This window comes from Chiloscyllium plagiosum, unplaced genomic scaffold (genome assembly GCF_037043375.1).
Source record: "Chiloscyllium plagiosum isolate Xiang-an unplaced genomic scaffold, Cpla_swu_hap1 HiC_scaffold_29, whole genome shotgun sequence".
Lineage (NCBI taxonomy): Eukaryota > Metazoa > Chordata > Chondrichthyes > Orectolobiformes > Hemiscylliidae > Chiloscyllium > Chiloscyllium plagiosum.
In genome coordinates this window covers 30428782-30449482 of record NW_028270167.1, presented here as the reverse complement: position 1 = coordinate 30449482, position 20701 = coordinate 30428782, and the positions used below count along the sequence as shown (strand labels likewise).

The 20701-nt window shown below is 41.0% G+C and overlaps 1 non-coding gene across 1 annotated transcript; it reads right to left on the bottom strand.

The window, feature by feature from the left end:
- Positions 1 to 18624: 18624 nt before the first annotated feature.
- Positions 18625 to 18788, bottom strand: LOC122540788 (U1 spliceosomal RNA). The gene has a single exon (XR_006309409.2). It is a non-coding gene; the product is annotated as a U1 spliceosomal RNA (small nuclear RNA).
- Positions 18789 to 20701: the final 1913 nt, after the last annotated feature.

Genomic DNA, 20701 nt, shown 5'->3' with positions numbered 1-20701 from the left:
AGTTTTTTTTAAAATTGTCATTCTATTGTGAGCAAGCTCGTACAAAAGACAACATTTTCAAACATATTTCCTTTGCTATTGCTTGAAATAGCTGTCTGGCACGCGAAAAAAAAAAAACAGTCCCTTTTGCTGCCAAGTTTGAACAGTTGAGATGAGAATGTCAAAAGGGAGCAGCAAAGGGCACATTTCCATGCATTAACATCTTATTAATGACTAATTGCACCTCATTTCTAAGCACTTTACTATTCCACTATGCGGATCAGGACAGTGACAATTCTGATCAGGAAAGTCAGAGTGGGAACCGGTGGCTCCAGTTCGCTGACTGCTGCGTTGGAGTCTCCTTCTCGGCCAGCAATACCCATGACTTCAGCTCCCCTCTTTCTCTGACGCTGAAAGTTGACATCATACACGCTTGACCCTCGCCACATTATCACGGCATATCTCTGACCCACTTATAGTTGTCCACTTCAATTCTGCCCTTTGGAGTGCATCAACACTGTACTTTCCAATATGGCTGCCAGGCTGCTTTGTGTGCAGAGACAGATGGCCACTTCATGAATTGGAGATATGGTCAATCTCAGGTCTCTTCACTTGCTGTCTCAGCATTCACTCTGTTTCAACATGGGTGCTCATTTTTTTGTTCTGTATCATTCAGACCTTACAGGCTCACCATATTCCTGTTTTTCCTTGCTTCTTGGTTCATACAAAAAGTCAGGCAGCTTCTCATAGTTGGCACAGTGAGCTGTCAAAAGGGGTGGACATATTTCTTTATGGCACATCACTCTCACACCTGTAGCACATGCCAGAAGATTATGTTTCAACACAATGAATGTATTTTATAATTGGCCATGTGCTGAAGTCTAAAGGGAGTAACCTTCAGCCAATTCAAGGGGAACTGTCATCAGTCTGGGGGTACCCAGTACAGTAAGTCAAGGGCATTGTTTGAATTAAGTTCAGGGACTTGGGCATGGTCAGTCAGGTGCCTGGGGCAGTCAGGATTAGGGGTTCCATATCATTAAGTCCAGGATATGAACTTACAGATTAATGATAACTCAGTAAGGAATTGCACAGAGATCAGTCAGGGACCTGGCCATTCTTTGGTCAAGGTACCGTGGTGGCACAGCGGTTAGCACTGCTGCCCCTCACAGTGCCAGGAACCAGGGTTTGATTCCACCCTCGGGTGACTGACTGTTTACATTTCTCCATTTTTAACTTGGGTTTCCTCCCATAGTCCAAAAATGTGCAGGTTAGAATGGATTGGCCATGCTCAATTGTTCCAGGGTGTGCAAGCTAAGTGGATTGGCCAGGGGAAATGCAATAGCGGTTGGTCTGGCTGGGGTGTTGTTCAGAGAGTTGATGTGGACTCAATGGGCTGAATGGCCTGCTTCTACACTGAAGGGATCCTAAGGCTGCACTTCCAGTTTAGTCAGAGGGTGGGCCATGATCAGTTCTGAGCAATGACAAGATGTTGTGTTATGCTGGATGCTCGGTAAAGAAAGACATTCCCTTAGAAAGAGTTTGAATATAATATGGTGGTAAAGGCTGATAGTCTGTGTAGCTTGGTTCGTATAGTGGCAGTTATTTTGACAGTCAGTCAGACACGTAATACAACGATGAATGTGAACTTCTGTTTGCAATGAAGTGCCTCTTATGTGCTCTCAGAAGATTTTCATTTTCATTTCCTTCCCACTAAAACTACTGTGAAGGGGTATTCCTGGCTGGGCAGGTTTTTAAACCTGGTGCACAGCTGAGGCTTAAGCATGACACGCACAATAGGAAACCGGACAGGTTCCAGCAGCAGTGAGTACTCCCATCACTTGTGAGAGCGCCGTAGCATGAATACAGAGTTATGGTGCATGCCTAATGAGGTAAGTGGTGTGCATTACGCAAGACAACTCGCTAGAGCTCACAGTGAGAAACCCTCCATGAAACTTCCCAAAATTAACATTTTGCTGCTATGTTGGCCCAATGCATCTCTTTAAAAACATACAGTCCCTCAAATATCCTTTTAAGTTCACAATATCTTGTTCAATGCAATGTTTCTTATGAGAGATGTACAGGAGCAACAGTTTATGAGGCTTGATGGAACTTTGTTTCAATCAGAAACTCACAGTTTGCAGTTGTACAAACAATGGAAACCATTCGTTATGTAGATTAGGTGTGACACCAATGTTGCCTGGGCAAATCCTCTTCAATCCATGTGCAAAATCCCATTTATAACTAGCCATATTGATATGGGAACAGTTTTGCTTTTATGTGTGACCCTTTTGAAATTTGTAAACAGTTTTTTTCTTTTCTTCTGGCTTTTTGAACCCTCAATGAACCCTTCTCTAAACACTGAAGTGTTTCTTGAGTCACAGCATGAGTAGCTTGCACTCTGGACTTTGCGTAATGGATCATCCCCCTGCTCCCCAACCAATTTTTGAAGTCTACTCACCTTCAGGCCTCAAATGCTATGACCTAACAATTGACTCTTTCAGCACAACCTCTCCTGAGCTTCACCAATAACCACTGTAATAGCCATATTTCAGGAATACCTCTGAGGCAGGCATTTTATTTGTACCAACAGCTAGAGGAATATCAGGTCACAACAAAAGCAATTAAATGTCCTACTCAAGTGTAGAGTCAGCCACACCAGTCACAGCCTACAACCAGTACAACTGGGTGGATTTTAAGAATGATTTTCAATGTCAGTTAAGTGAAATCAAAGTCTTGCCTGGGCTCCATTAAAGATAATGGAAGAATTTATTCATAACTTACCTAATTAAAAATCTCATTCACAGAAGGTAATGCTCACATTAATTGAAGCAAAATTTTAATTTGTAATCTTAAGATCAAAGCTACATCCCAGCAAAATTGCAATTCTAAAGATCAAATAAAATATTAACCACTTCAGCAGCTATTCTTTAAAGTCTGTTCATTTGTTGAGACTTTTGAGAGTAGAATTTCCAACTGAGAGCATCCAGTTTACGGGAACTTTGTTCCACAAAATGGGTTAGTGAAATTTTGTGACAAATTCCTTTTTTACCATTTGTCCTTGTTGTAATTATCAGATCAAATTTTGGAGGCAGAATATAGCTGGGAGATAGTTTCATATGAATGATATTTGTACCCTTAGAATTTAATGAGATCTTTACATTTAACACAGTCACCTGATTGGACAATGTAAACCATTCATTCATGATTACCAAATGTGTTGTTCTATCTACAAATGATTTTCACAGACCTAAAACACTGAGAACTTTATTTAAACCCTCTGACAACCTCTGAAGTACTTTAGAAATACAATCACTCATATGCCATAATAATAGTAAGTTCCTTTCTCAGTATCATGTGGCTAATAGTTGATTTTAGAGCTACTAATTGAGGAATAAATATCAACCAGGATTTCAGGAGAGTGTTCTTGCTCTTCCTTGAACATTATTAACACATCTTATGTCTTCACTTGAGGATATCATTGTTGAACTTCTCACCAAAAAGATAGTACCTTCAAAAATCCAGCACTCCCCTATTAATGCACTGATGTGTCAGCCTTGATTATATTTGGAGTTTGCAATAAGTGGTGAACAAATAGTACTAAATATTTCCTATGCTTACAACTACCCACGAATACTGTTGTGGAATTTTGACAGACAACCAGATTTAGGAGAGTAGGTCAAACAACCATGTAGATCATCAAGTGAATAAATTGAAGAAACCTCACTGCAGACCATAAATTTGGTTTAGAATGCCCATTTTTATTTACTCTATATGTGTTGCTTTGCTTCCAAAATGGCATCTTTGGTATCATGCACGCTTCTGGAAGTGTTAGGAGGAATGTTCTGGCGTGGATAGAGGATTAGCTGACTAACACAGGCAGAGAGTAAGGATCAAGGGACCTTTTACAAGGTGGCGGCTGGAGTTCCACAGGGGTCAGTGCTGTGACCACAACTTTTCACATTATACACCAACAATCTGAATGAAGGAATGAGAACATTGTTGCCAACTTTACAGATGATACAAAATTATGTGGAAGGGCAGGTGGCGTTGAGGAAGCGGGAAGTCTGCAGAAGGACTTGGACAGGCTTGAAAAGTGGGTACAAGAAGTTGCAGTTGGAATACAGTGTGGAAAATGTCAGGTTACGCCCTTTCCTGGGAAGAATAGAGGCATAGACTATTTTTTTTTAAATTGGAAAGGCTTTGTTAATCTGAATCACAAAGGTACTTAGGAGCCCTAGTTCAGGATTAACAGGCAGATTAAATTGGCAGTTAGGAAGGCAAATGCAATGTTAGCGTTCTTTTTGAGAGGGCTAGAATACCACAGTAGAGATGCACTGCCAAGGCTGTACAAGACCCTGGTCAACCCGTGTTTGGAATATTGTAAGTTGCTTTCAGCCCTGGAACTAAGGATGTGCTGACATTGGAGGGCTGCAGAGAAGGTTCTCATAAATGATCCTGGAATGAAGGACCTGGGTCGGAACTCAGTGGAGTTTAGAAGGATAAAGTGCGGTCTGATTGAAACTTACAGAATACTGAGAGGCCTGAGTGAGTGGCTGTGAAGAAGATATTTCCACTAATAGGAGAGACTGAGACCCAAAGGCTCAGCGAAGGGGCAATGTTTTAGAACTTGGATAAAGAGGAATTTCTTCAGCCATAGGGTGGTTAATCTGTGGAACTCATTGCCGCAGAAGGTTGTGGAGGCCAAGTCATTGAGTATCTTTAAGAGAGAGATAGATGGGTCTTGATTAGTAAGGCAATCAATGGTAATTGGGAGGAGACAGGAGAATGAATTGAGAAGCAGATCATTTGTGATCGAATGGCCAAGCAGACTAGATAGGCAGAATGGCTTTATAATTTTGGCATAGAGAACAAGAACAAAAGGATTAGTTTGGCCTCAGTTGGAGTATTGTGATCAATTCTAGGTTTTACACTTTAGGCAATGGAGATAGTATAGAACTAATTCCAAGAAAAGTTCCAGGGAGAAGGAATTACAATTCCGAACATACATTGGAGAAGTTAGGACTATTCTCCTTAGAAAACAGAAGGTTGAGAGGAGATCTGATAGAGGTAATCCAAGTCAGGAGAACAGAGTAGATGAGGGAAACTATCACCACCAATGAAATGATTATGAACAAGAGAGGACAATCTAAAGTAATTGGCAAAAGAGAAAGAAGTGACGTGAGAAAAAGCTTTTCATGTTTTAGGTCAGGAATGCAGTTATGCGAGAGTGGTGGAGGCAATTGAACCATTCAACTAAAGTTTCAAGCAATTATAATATGAAAGAATGAGACTTCACAACATTAAAAAGTTGTTCTTCAAGGCTAGAGAGCCATACATGAAGTGTATAGCATTGTTAAATCATTGCTTACATATGTCCAACAAGTCTAGTCAGTCTATACACTGACATCACACATTTAAATCCCAAATATATCAATGAGGTAGCAGTGTAGTCAAGACAATGGGGATGGGTTAAAGTTAGGAATGCAGACAGCAACAACTTAATGTCCATATTTTACAGAACATATTTGAGATTCCTCTCCAAATTGATTTGTTATAGTTGTGGGTTTTACTAGTCTTAATTGTTATCTGGACCAACATGCTTAGGCCTTTTATAGCTTTTGGCACTCAGATAAGCTTCCTATCACTGGACCAAGGCAGAAAGTAACACTGAAAATGCAACATCCTTCAGCTGAAATTGAAACATGTTTTCTTATTAATTTGTTGTTGGTGCTCTGGGATGTGCTTGATAAATCTTTGCAACCAATTATGATCTCTGGAGATTGTATCTTAAAGTCACCAGTTTCTTTCAGACTTATACCATATATTATTAGGATATATGTAGCCTGTACAACAACAGAACTAGTAAGAATTTTAAAGCTAAAACTACACTTAGCAGTTATCCATTCGAATCAATTCCATCAACCACTGGGCACATTATGACAACCAGTAAGGGCGGCACATTATGAAAGTAAGGGCAGCTGATGCTGGAGATTAGAGTTGGGACTGTGATGCTGGAAAAGCACAGCCCATCAGGCAGCAACCGAGAAGCAGGAGAGTCGACGTTTCGGGCAAAAGCCCTTCGTCAGGACAACAGCCAGTTTGTGCCACATATTTTATCTGGTCTCATTGTGTGCAATTTGGTTTTGACATCTATCTACATAACAATAATAACTCTTCCTCAGAAGATCTTAAAGTACTTTGGGATATCCTAATGATGGAAAGAATATTACATAAATATACATTATTTTATTCTATTTATGCAAATCCATTCTTTATTTTATTTTGATGCAACAAGATCTGCTGATATGCGTGTTTGACCATTAAATAAACATGTAACGATCAAATTGTCAGCATTTGCATTCAAACAGTGATTCCTCATTAATTGGAAAGACACAGAAGAAAGTCTCAGGCAAATTTCATTCATTTTTCAACTGTTTAAGAGCAGGCCCTTGATTCTTGACTTGATATTGGTGAATCTTTGTTCCAGGAGAGCATAATTAACAACTTGTATTCATATAATGATTTTGATATAACAAAGCATTACAAGGTTATTGTGCAACAAAGTTTGGCATTAAGTCACATAAGCCAATGTGAGGAGAATTGATCAAACGTTTGCTTGTTAGGAAAAATGCAATCATGTTAAAGTACTGGCTGGTTTGGCATAGTGTTGTGACCTCCAACTCTGCTGTAAGTGTCTTTGCGTGCAGTCTATGGCAACTGATAAAAAAGACATCACTTGAAACATGGTGACAGCAATGGAGCAGCTGAATATGTTTGGATTTTCAGAGCTGCAGGAGAATTAGCTACTGAAAGAAATCAGCAAGGGGAAAGTAAAATGACAATTGTAATCTGTAACTTTGAATTTATTGGTCAGTCAAAATTCATGTGCATTTTCAGCTATGTGATGTGGAAGTGCATGGAGATAGAAAACAAACTGAAAATGTTCCCATTCTCAAAATCAAAACTATAAAATAGCGCCTGAAATAATTTGAAAAGCCTGAGCAGATAAGAGTCACAATTTTATATCAGTGGTCATGAAAGATTTCTACAAGCTAATGCAACCCATGTTTAACTGAGGTGTAGAAAAGCCAGACTGCAGAGGTTCTGAAGGCTTTGAAAGCATACTTTCAAGTTTATGTTTACATTACTGATGAATGGGATATCTTAAGCATCAGATCTTGCAGAAAGTGAAACTACTGATCAGAATATGCAAGTGCTGGTAACTCTGTAACAAAATCGATAAGGGAGAACCGTGGATGTGGTGTTTTGGATTTTCAGAAGGCTTTTGATAAAGTCCTTCCTAGGAGGATCTTCCCACCCTGCTGCCTGTAAAAGCGACATCCCATATTCCCAATTCCTTCACCGCATCTGCTCCCGGGAGGACCAATTTCAATACCGAAAAACCCAGATGGCCTCCTTCTTCAAAGACCGCAATTTCTCCTCAGACGTGAGCGACAATGCTCTCCACTGCATCTCCTCCACTTCCCGCTCCTCCGCCTTGAACCCCACCCCTCCAATCGCCACCAGGACAGAACCCCACTAGTTCTCACCTACCACCCCACCAACCTCCAGATACATCGGAACATCCTTCATCATTTCCACCACCTCCAAACAGACCCCACCACCAAGGATATATTTCCCTCCCCACCCCTATCAGCATTCCGGAAAGACCACTCCCTCCGCAACTCCCTTGTCAGATCCACACCCCCCACTAACCCAACCTCCACTCCCGGCACCTTCCCCTGCAACTGCAAAAAATGCAAAACATGCGCCCACACCTCCCCCCTCACTTCCCTCCAAGGCCCCAAGGGATCCTTCAATATCCATCAGAAATTCACCTGCACCTCCAGACACATCATTTACTGCATCCGCTGCACCCAATGTGGCCTCCTCTACATTGGGGAGACAGGCCGCCTACTTGCAGAACATTTCAGAGAACACCTCTGGGACACCGCACCAATCAACCCAACCGCCCCGTGGCTGAACACTTTAATTTCCCCTCCCACTCCGCCAAGGACATGCAGGTCCTTGGCCTCCTCCATTGCCAGACCATGGCAACACGACGCCTGGAGGAAGAGCGACTCATCTTCCGCCTAGGAACCCTCCAACCACAAGGAATGAATACAGATTTCTCCAGCTTCGTCATTTCCCCTCCCCCCACCTTTTCTCAGTCCCAACCCTCAGACTCAGCACCGCCTTCTTGACCTGCAATCTTCTTCCCGACCTCTCCGTCCCCACCCCCTCTCCGGCCTATCACCCTCACCTTAACCTCCTTCCACCTATCGTCTTCCCAACGCCCTGCCCCCAAGTCCCTCCTCCCTACCTTTTATCTTAGCCTGCTTGGCACACCTTCCTCATCCCTGAAGAAGGGAGTATGCCCGAAACATCGATTCTCCTTCTCCTTTGATGCTGCCTGACCTGCTGCGCTTTTCCAGCAACACATTTTTAAGCCAGGAGGATCATAGACAATATTAAAGTACATGGAATAGGGTTGATATATTGGCAAGGATTGAGAATTGATTAACAAAGAGGGAACAGAGAGGGTGAATTCATGAGTATTTTCCCTAGAGGCTGTCAGGGACCGGGAGGAGTACTGCAACAATCAGTGCTTGAGCCCGAGCTATTCACAATACATGCAAATGACCTGGGTGAGGTAATCCAATGCAACATTTTTATGTTTGCTAGTGACATAAAACTGGTAGGGATTGAGATTTATGAGGAGGATGCAAAGAGGCTTCATGCTAATTTAGACAAGTTGAGTGAGTGGCAGACAGGATAACAGATGCAGGACAACACGGTTACGTCTGAAGTTATGCATTATGGTGCAAAAAGTAGAAAGATAGCGTATTATTTAAATAATGATATATTAGGAAATGTAGATGCCCTAATATATCCTGGTGCACCAGTCAATTAAAGTAGACTGGCAGGTGCAGCAAACAATTGGTATATTGGTCTTTTTTTGCAAGAAGATCTGAGATCAGGAATAGGCGTGTCTCACTTCAGTCATACTGGACGTTGGAGGGCCCATACTGGAATATTGAGTGCAGTTTTGACTTTCTTACCTAAGAAAGGATATACTTGTTATAATTGTGCAACAGGTACTTACTGACTAATTACTAGAAAAGACGAGTCTATTCTGAGAGGAGAATTTAGTGAATACAGGCCCAGTCAGATCAGAGTTGAGAAAGATAAGAGTTGATCTGAATGAAACCTGTCAAATTCTAACAGGGCTGGACAGATTCAATGCAGGGAGGATGTTTCTCCTGTATTAATGGTATCGAGAATTCAGAGTCACAGATATGGGATACATGTTAGGGTATTTAGTACTGTAAATAAAGATTCTTCACTGAAAGAGTTGTACACCTTAGTGTTACGATGTGGAGGATGGACCCCTCTACTAATTACAACCAACAGCCAGAAAAGCTCGCCTCGCTTTGTAATCTGTTAAAAATGTGTGAAAGAAAGAAGATCCCTGATATCTACTGTATAAATAAAAATGACCAATTTATTTATTTCACCCAAACAGGGAACTTTAACCAAAGCTATTAACAAACTGAACACTCTTGCCCCTAACCACTACCCCTTACCTGAACACAATTCTATTAATATGCTGTTCCAATGACACAATTATGAAACATTACAGTAACTTAATTTATCAAAGTGCATACAGCCTCTCATGCTGTCTTCATTCCTGTCTTCCTTCTGGGCTGCTGTCTTCTCCCTGGATCATCTTCCTACTTTGTAATACTTTTAAAGGAAAAGGTACCTTTTGATAGATGGTGCCTTCTGAAATTTCTTTGAGAGCAATGGTTATTTCTTTGGATGGTATTTGCTCTTCAGCTCTGTGGCAGTTGCTTGAACTATCTCTCAAAATCCCACTTTTTTATACTCTTAACATTGCTTCCTCTCATTCGTCCGATGTTGTCAATGTAATAAATTCAAACTCAATGGAGTTTTAGCATTGTGAGCATAATTTGAATTAATTGGTTAAATTTGAATTGTTGTCAAAACAGCAACCAAAACTCAGGTATCTGTTGTTGTGGTTCTGTTCGCCGAGCTGGGAATTTGTGTTGCAGACATTTCGTCCCCTGTCTAGGTGACATCCTCAGTACTTGGGAGCCTCCTGTGATGCGCTTCTGTGATGTTTCCTTCGGCATTTATAGTGGTATAAAGTCCCAAGCACTGAGGATGTCACCTGGACAGGGGATGAAATGTCTGCAACACAAATTCCCAGCTCGGCGAACAGAACCACAACAACAAGCACCCGAGCTAAAAATCTTCTCACAAACTTTGAACTCACATATCCATTTAAAAGCCATTTGCAACATGTAATATTCTGGAACAGCCCATCTTTAGGTGTTCTGTCCTCTGGCAGCTTTGACTGTATTTTAAATTTACTTTAAAATTTGGAAAGCTCCTTCTAACTTAAAGTGAGCATACATTCTTTTGACTTTGTAACACTTAGAATTAGAGTTAGGTTATTATAGGTTCAGAAGCACAGGAGTACAGTGACTAGTTTACAATATCCTGCCTCATGGCACCATCTTAGGTACAAAGTACTTACAGAATTCTCTACCACAAATCTTTCTGTAGGAAGGACAACCAGTTGCAATCAGCAAGTGTAAACTGAAAGAAGCCACAAGCGTTGAGAAGGAGTGCCCAGTTATTGTATTTGCTTATGAGCATTTTAATCAATACCTGTTTGGAGGAGACAAATTGATAATGGACGCTGAGCAAGGCATATGGAAGCATCTTGAAAGTAACTGCATGTACAGATAAATCATCTAGATATGACATAGAATAAGTGAATCCGAATTGCTGACATACTGTCAACAGCAGCACTCCTTGTGAAGAATTTGGAGGATGCTAAGACAAAGTCCTGTATCTTCCAGATTCAGTGAGAACCATCAGCTTGACATGGCCTGGATTTCATCAACCTCAACAAAGGTGTTTAATCTGAAAGGCCACCATCTTGCTCAAATCAAGCAAACTACACAACATAATTTGCATCTCCCAGTTCTGTTGCAAAGAACGATGAAAGGATTGCTTGAAAGCATCAAGATACACTTGTCACTATAAGAGAGTTTTGGGCAAACAGAGACAAATAGTCTTAGATGGCATATTGTACAAAGGAAATGTGTATTCCCTAAGGACACGAGAAAAGAGATGCTAAAACAAATCTAGGCAAGTCTTGAGGTGATTTATTCTAGCCAGAGAAAGTAAAGAGAAGTACCCTACTGGTCAAAGATGAGCAGAGATTAAGGACCACATTGACCAATGTATTTCATGCTTGTAATTGTTGTGGGTAAATGACCACATGTTACCTTTAATTTGGCTACTTAGTCGCATAATGAATGTTAGCTTAAGCAAGATAAAGAGTCACTAATGACACACACCATTCTAAATAGACCAATGATAAAGTTTGCACAAAACCTTTTCATTCTCACAGGAACTGATTATCTTGTCACCATCAATTGCTTTACTGGCAATTAGAAGTTAGACCAGATGACATCAACAATTACCAGTGTGATTGTAGAAAGCCCAAAAGCATACATTTCAGTCATTACAACATTCCAGATTTGATGATGATTGACAATGTCCTCTTTTCACAAATTACGCATTCAACTGCTTCATAAAGGATTGGGAAATTCAAGAACATACATCATATCCACAGTGAAATGAAAAGCCTGGGGCAAAAGTGAAAAATCCCTGAAGGAATCATAAAGAAACCAAGCAAACCCAGCACAGGTCTCCACTAGGCAATCCTTGCATGGAGAAAATCACTGAAGGCATGGAAAATAGTCCAATCCAAAGATAAATATTACACTACCCATCTGGCAATGAAACAAAAATCATAACAGGCATGACTTATAAAATCATAGCGAAAAGACAGAAAGCCATATTTAACTTTGACAATACTACCAAGTCATTGAAAAGGTTGAGCATTGCAGAACCAGTCTGAGTGTAAACATTCAATGGTCTCTGCAAGTATCAGGTGGTTCTTTGGGACCTGGGTTGTGCTGCTGTCACCTCAATCACATGTGGTGACTGTAAACATTCTGATCTACTTTCACAAATGTAGACATCCATGTACAACTAGAGAATCCATATCATCACTACAGGAGGTTGAACAGGAAGCTTTGGTCTCTGCAGTTGCACGGTGTACAAAAGGACAAATTCTCTAGGAACTGAAAATAATCTACAACAGTTACTATGGCAATGACATTCACCAAAGGAATGGCAATTCCCAAAGAATGATCTGTAACTCTAACCCTAGGGGCAATTAGGTATCAAAAAATTGTCAACAAACATACACACATGTACCATTAGGTGAGCTGCATGACATAAATTCTGTGTATGCAGAGACTGATGACAATAACACTGACTAGAACTAATGTACAGTTTTGATAGTGAATTATAATTATGTTGAGTGACCATGTGACTTGCATATTTTGTCACTGCAAATGACCATGTCTGAATTTTAGTTTTTTTCCTGAAAAGAGGAATGTTTGAAGGAATAAAATTCTACGAATTATGCTGGTTGGTTTGCCATCATTATGTGACCCCTATGTTTGCTGCATGTACCTTAGGCAGCCATTTAACACAGAGCATATAAAAACATGATTTAGGAGGTAGGTTTGAAGGGCTGTGTTAAAGGTTGAGTACAGAAAAGGAAGTCCAGAGCTTAGGGCAGAGATAGATGGAGGTATGACCACCTCCACACCCTGCCCCCCCCCCCAGTTGTAGGGTTACAGGAAGAAATGGAGGAATATAAAAGACAAAATTGAAAGAGTGTCAAGATCCCTTTAGAGCCTTATTCCTTTAATAACACTCTTCTGTCATCAATTTTTAAAATATTCACTTAAGTTACTGGTGTACTCAACTGAATATAAATGTAAAGGTAGTGCAAGGGCACCCTTTTCTTATCTGCATTAATCAAGAAAAATTGAGTGGCTCTTTGAAATTGGCACAAATGGTTTAAATCTTAATAAAATCTGGGAGTTAACCATCTCAGTAAATTGATACAATGCTTCTCAAATTAATTATCTTCCAAAACAAAATTATGTTTAAAAGCATGTCGTACAAAAGGCTGGCATGATCTTCAGGATCCCTTGAGTCACTTAAAGCAGAATAGATAGCATAATATAATCACAACATCAGCACCCTGCTTCAAAACTAAATTACTTGACTCAGGATATTATAAATTTTTTCATTGCTGTGTTTTGTTATGGAGCTGAAGAGTAATCATTTCAAAATGAAAATGCGGCTAAATTTCTTCATAAATTTCCTGGATAAAGCCCACTGGACATTATGCGAAGATTTTAATTAATCAGTGAGTCTAAATGATATGCTGACTGTTAACAAATGCAGAATCCTGTTTTCTGTATGAAAGAAAGAATATAGAGACATTGAAAATGATGCAAAAAGATGTCAGGGATGATTTTGGAATTGAGAGTTTATACCCATGAGGTAAAAGTAAACACGTCGGAACTCTTTTTTATATAAATGGAAAGACTGAGTTGTAACCTGAGAGAAATCATTCAAATTTTAAAAGGACAGACGGGGTAGGTATAGAGAAGATGCCTGATCTTGATGAGTTAAAAACAATAATGTAAAAGTGAGTGGTACAGCAGCTCAGTGATTACCACTGCTGCCTCACAGCACCGACAACCCGGGTTTGATTCCATCCTCAGGCTCCCCGTGTCTGTGTGGGTTTCCTCCAGGTGCTCCCGCTTCGTCTGACAGTCCAAAGATCTGCAGGTTAGAAGGATTGGCCATGCTAAAATGCCCATCGTGTCCAGGGATATGCAGCTTGGGTGTGTTAGCCATGGGAAATGCAAGGTGATAGGGTAGGGGTATATGTCTGGGTGAGATGCTCTTCGGAGGATTGGTGTGGACTCAATAGGCCGAATGGCCTGCCCTCACACACTCTAGGGATTTTGAGTAATTTCCTTTGTGAATTCATGGGAGTTTCTTTCCTCCCAGAAAATGGTTAAAATGTGGAATTTTCTCTCACAACATAGAAGCATTTATAGAGTCATAGAGATGTACTGCATGGAAACAGACCCTTCAGTCCAACCCGTCCATGCCGACCAGATAACCCAACCCAATCTAGTCCCACCTGCCAGCACCTGGCCCATATCCCTTCCAATTCACATACCCATCCAAATGCCTTTTAAATGTTGCAATTGTACCAACCTCCGCCAGTTCCTCCGGCAGCTCATTCCATACACGATTATTTAAGTATATAAAAGAGAAGGAACTGGAAAAATGTGCCATAAGAATTTGAGATTCAAGAAGCTTTGGCTCAGAATTATAGACACTGTGATGCATCAGGGATGGAAAATGTTGCTCGGATTCTTTGAATCGGGAAACAGTCACATCACTTCGGAAAAGGTCTTCTGCTTTGGCCAATGCTCAGAGTGTGATTGCAGTGGATGAGTTAACTGTGGTACATTCAAGTGCTGGGAGGAAAACAGTATGTAGTACAGTCAAAGGAATTGATACTTTTTCTCTGCAGGAGACTGTGAGTCTAGGTTGCTCAGATATAAAGAGAAAGGTGCAGGAGAAGGTGCATACAAGTCCCAATGACTTAAGTAGGACAAAGAACCAGAGAGACCAACCAGACAGTAGGTTATATCGGACCTTGCATTGAACAGTGAGACAGGATAAGTTAATACTCTATCAGTATTTATGCTCTTAGGCAGCAGTGACTAGTCTCTGAGTGTGTATCAGAGACTATTCAGTAAAATTTAGCTTCGGCAATTATGAGGGCATGAAAGTGGAGAATTAAGTTCAAGAATACATCAATACAGATTCAGTGGCAGGTATGTCAGGGGATACTTCAGAACATGCAGAATATATTCCAAAGAGTGAAAAATTTCCAACAGACAGACCCACCATTCTTTTTAAACTAGAAAGATTAAAGGCTATGTCAAACCTGAAGTAAAAACATATGAATGTGCAAAGAAGATAAGATTGGACAGAACATAAAACAGTAAACATGAGCAGATAAATGACAATAAAATAAAGAGAAACAGAAATATCAAAAACATATGAGTTTCTGTATTTTTAAGAGAAATTAATAATGGAAAATAAAGAGATGGTAGATGAATTGAACAGTACTTTGCATCAGTCTTCACTATCAAAGATACAAATATTACCCTAGAAGCAGCTGCAAATCAGGAAATAATAAAAAGAGCAAAGAATACAGGAAATTTATTATCACCAGAGACGTGAGATTGAATGAATTGTTGAAACTGCTGGCTGACTAGTCCTGATGGACTTCCTATGAGGGTCTAAAACGAGGTGGTTAGTAAGATAGCTAGTATATTGATTTTACTGATCCAAAACTTCCCATTAGATTGTAACTTCTTTATTCAAAGAGAGAGGGAGCAGGGAAGCATGAAATTACAGACCAATTGGCTTAAAATATATCAAAGTGAGAATGTTCGAAGCTATTACTGAAAAAGTTATAGCAAGGCACTTAGATAACTTCAAAGTGATCAGGTACATTCAACACGGTCTTGTCAAAGGGAAATCATGTTTACCCAGTGTATTAGAATTCTTTGAGGAATGGACAAGCTGTGGAAAAAGGGGAATTGGTGAATGTACTGTACTGAGATTTCTAGAAAATATTTGATCAGAAGTTATCATGGAAAATAAAAGCTCATGGTGTAGGGGGTAGTATGTAGCATGGATAGGAGATTGGCTGACTAATAGGAAATGGAGAAAAGGCATAAATGAGGCTTTTTCAGGTCAGATGTAGAGAGTATGTGTATAGCGACGCATGGCACTGAGTGTGGGTCTCAGAATGCAGCAAGAGTGACTGTTAAAGAGATATCTGTAATCCAGGATGGATTCAAAACATGAAGGATGAAACTTCTGTTGGAATCCATGTAGGATGAGTCTGAGCCAAAAGCAGTCACCGAGGAAAGTGATGTGGCAGTTGAAGTGGGTTTTGGCAAATACCTTGTCAACCACTAGGAATGATACCGAAGATAATAATGCGAACAAGGAAAAGGATTAGAATAGAAATCCTGACAAAGAGAGGAGCAGATGTCTTCAAGGTGGGCATACCTGGAAAAGATGTGGCAGAGAGTTAAAACATGAAACAAAAACAAATTCCTTTGTCTGCCCAACTATTTTTCTCTCCTCCTGGGCTCCATCTTCACCTACCTTTTACTCCTCCCCTCTACCCATTCCATCTGTAGCATAAATACCAATCTTTTCCAAGCTAAAATCAGTTCTGAGGAAGGGTCACTGGACCCAAAATATTGCCTCTGCTTTCTCTCCATCGATGCTGTCAGACCTGCTGAGTGTTTTTCCAGCATTTTTTGTCTTTCTATCAGATTTTCCAGACTTTCAGACTTCAGACTTCCAGCATTCAACATTCTTTGTTCTCTCATTTGCAGAAGCTACAGATAGATTAAGTGAGTGGTCAAAAATGTATAAAATATGGGGTGGAAAATGTGAAATTGGCCATTTGGCAGGGAACCATCAGGGATGCCAAGAGGCAGTACTGCACCAAGTTAGAGACCCAACCCTCCCAAACAGACTGCTTCCACCTGTGGCAAGGCCTAGGTAACATTACAGGAGACAAAATGAAGCACAGCAAGACAGAGCACAAAGACACATCCCTCCCTGGTGCGGCCAATGCTTTCTATGCTCGGTTTGAGCAGAATGCCAGTGGCGCGGTGAGGCCTGCCCTGACAGTCTTGGACACACCTGTTCCCTCAGTCACTGCTGCAGACATCAGATTGGGCTTCCTGGGAGTCAACCCAAGGAAAGCGACAGGCCCAGACAGAGACCCCAGCCATGCACTCAGAAAATCATGAAGTGCTTCGAGAAGCTGGTTATCAACTCTAGTGTCCCAGCCTGCCTCAATCCCCTACAGTTTGCTTACTGATGTAACAGGTGAACAGCAGATACCATATCCCTGGCCCTGCACTTATCCCTGGAACATCTGGACAACAATGGACAGCTATGTCAGACTCTTGCTCATCAACTGAAGCTCTGCCTTCAACATCATTATCCCCTCATGACTGATCTCCAAACTCTGCAACCTTCATCTCAGCTCCATCCCCTGCAACTGGATTCTCAGCTTCCTGACCCACTGACTGCAATCAGTGAAGGTAGACAACTGCACCTCCTCCACAATAACACTCAACACTGGAGGCCCCCAAGGATGCATCCTCAGCCACCTACTGTACTCCCTGTCCACCCATGACTGTGTTGCCAAATTCCAAGACAACACCATCTACAAGTTTGCTGACGACACCGCTGTAGTAGGACAGATATTTAACAATGACGAGTCAAAATACAGAAGGGAGATGGAAGGCTGGATGATGTGGTTCAATGAGAACAACCACTCTCTTAACATCGGCAAAACTAAAGAACTGATCATTGACTTCAGAAAGAAAGAAGGAGAACAGGCCCCCATCTACATCAATGGAACTGAGGTTGAGTTGGTGGAGAGCGTCAAGTTTCTTAGAATGATGATAACAGACAACTTGTCTTGGACTCCCCACGTGGTTGTGATGTCAAGAGGCACAACAACATCTCTTCTTCCTCAGGCGGCTCAGGAAATTTGGCATGTCCTTAAGGACCCCCACTAATTTCTAATGATGTACCATTGAAAGCATACTGTCTGGGTGCACAATGCCCTGGTATGTCAACTGCTCTGTCGAGGAGTAAGAAACTACAGAATGTGGTGTGCACAGCCCAGGCGATCATGGAAGCCAAACCTCAATCCATGGACTCCATTCACACAGCTCGTTGCAGCGAAAAGGCTGTTATAATCAAAGACCTATCGCACCCCAGTAATGCTCTTCTGCAACCTCTTCCATCAGGCAGAAGATGCAGAAGCCTGAACACATGCACCAGCAGGTTCAGGAACAGCTTCTTCCCTGCCATTGTTAGACTGATGAATGGACTCGCTAGTCTCAAATAATGCTGACTTTGCCAACACTGGTCTCACCTAGCCCACACCCATTGCAATGTAAGCTGTATGCCTCTTTTTGATCTGTATGTCCTTGCTTACTATGATCTGTCTGTACTGCTCATAAACAAAGCTTTTCACTGTACTTTGGTACATGTGACTATCAATCGATTAAAAAAGAAACATTTCATTCAATAATGAGAGATTGCAGAACTTTGAGATGCAGATGGAGCATCCTCTGGTGTATGAATGGCAGAAGTTTATAATGCAGGTACAACGAGTAATCAGGAAAACTAATGGAATGTTTTAACTTATTATGAGAGGAAATGAATCCGTAAATTGGAAGTTTATACTCCAGGTAGACAGTGCATTAGATTAGATTAGATTAGATTCCTTACAGTGTGGAAACAGGCCCTTTAGCCCAACCAGTGCTCACTGACCCTCCGAAGAGTAACCCACCCAGACCCATTTCCCTCTGACTAATGCATCTAACACTATGGGCAATTTAGCATGGCCAATTCACCTAACCTGCACATCTTTGGACTGTGGGAAGAAACTGGAGGAAACCCACACAGACACAGGGAGAATGTGCAAACTCCACACAGACAGTCACCCAAGGCTGGAATTGGACCTGGGATCCTGGTGCTGTGAGGCAGCAGTGCTAACCACTGAGCCACCATGCCGCCCTTTTAAAAAAAATAATTCAGGGGAGAGCGCGAACGCAGTCCCCCACTACCGCAAATGTTGCAGTCAAGTATCCCGCATTTGGGGACATCACAGGCGTCAGCACAGCTGAAGTGCAATGGGATAGCCTCATCCTGGGAGAGGCACCGCACTGATCATGTCATCGCCCCTGCCAGGTAAGTATACTGAGATCAAATCAGGAAGGCAGTGCACAGTATTGGTCTCCTTATTTAAGGCAGGATGGAAGTTGGACAGACCAGACTAGTATCCATTACAATTGAGAAGAGTAAGAGGCAAATTGTTTGAAGTGTCAGATCCTGACAGTTACAGAAGGGGTGTCCTCTCATATAGAAGAATGAAAAACTGAGATCACTCTTCAAAAATCCAGTGTCACCCATTTAAACTAGTGGTGAAGTGAAGTTCTTTCACTTAGAGGCTCATGAGTTTTTGGAAACCTCTTCCTGCATAATTGGTGGAAGAATTGTCCCTGAATGCTTTTAAGGCCAAGGTAGAAAAATTCTTGTTAAACAAGAGTGTGAAAGATAATTGGGATGGGTGGGAATATGGATTTGAGTTTACAGTCAGATCAGCCACAACCTGAATGGTGGAGCAGGCTCGAGGGGCTGAATGGCCTACTCAAGTTCTTTCTTCATAATATGTTTGCAGTATTTTAATCAGGTAAGACAAACTGGGGTCAAATATTGATCATCTCAATTCAGCATCAGGGCTCTTACCTCACAATATAAACAAGACATTTGTCTCCTTTTAAATGTCAATCCTCTTGGAATGCTATGCCAACAACTCCCCAGTCAGAGCAGATAGCAGCAGTAAGGGAATACTGAACTTGCTTAGGAACAACTTTGATTTATTGAGACTTCATGCTGTCCAAGTGCAAAGTATAGCATTTGAATATATTATGTATTATTAGTTCCCTAAACCTGGGTGTATTCATCTACATTACACTGCAGACTTCTAAATTATCCTATAACACTCTCTCCAGCAGAAAGCTTTAACCAGAAGAAAATGAGGATTTTGTTTTGAAAGTACTCTGAGACACCTTTAGGATTTTAAATATTCAAAGCTTGTCTAATTGACTTTCAATGTAGTTATCTGTTAGTGAAACCTAGCATTATATTTAAAGATTGAATAGTATTTTGTCTTGTCGGGTCTTCCTGTATCTTCAGGCAATAGTGGATATCAGTTTGAACTGACTGTAAATTAATGGTAAATGCACTGTTTAAATATTTAATTGGCTGTTATGAAGTTAAATTTTTTATTCAAGTATTTAAAGGCAGTACTATTTATGAACTCTTTGTACGAATGTACTTTGAGTCTCACTGCAGGCGTTACCAGTCAATGGCTCTGGAGGTGACATGCAGCTTGTTTCTGATTTAAAAATCACACAATACCAGGTTACAGTCCAACAGGTTTATTTGGAATCACTAGCTTATGGAGCGCTGCTTCTTCATCAGGTGATTGTGGAGCAGAACTATAAGACACAGAATTTATAGCAACAGGATTGCAGCGTCATGGAATGGAATATTGAACCAATTTAGCTTACATCTTTCATCTTTTAGAATGACCATGTTAGTTTCAGTTCCTTCATTTGTAAATCCCAGAGCTTTTTTAAACTTACATTCTCAAGCTAGCTTTTAACTATAGGTGTCATCTCAGCTCAGATGATGTATTGAAGGTGTGAAGTTAAAGTTTTTCTGTGTCCCAATGTTAGGTCAGACTGGAAGTTACAGAATCTTACATGAATTCCTGCAGTTTTTGAGCAAAGTAAAATTTAATGCTGCAAGTACACATTCACCCCACAAACTTACGTATATGTGTGTAGGGTGGACCGAGTGTGTGTGTGTGTGTGTTTAACCCAAGGTCCCAGTTGAGACAATCCCCATGGATACTGAAATTTGCTATTGACCTCTGCTCAGCCACTTTGCATTGTTGTCTGTTCCGAAGTCCACCTTGAAGAATGGTCATCCAAAAGTCTGAGGTCAAATGTCCTGGACCACTGAAGTGTTATTCGACTGGGAGGGAACACTCCTGGCTAGTGATTGTTGTGCGATGTCCATTCATCCATTGCCATAGCCTCTG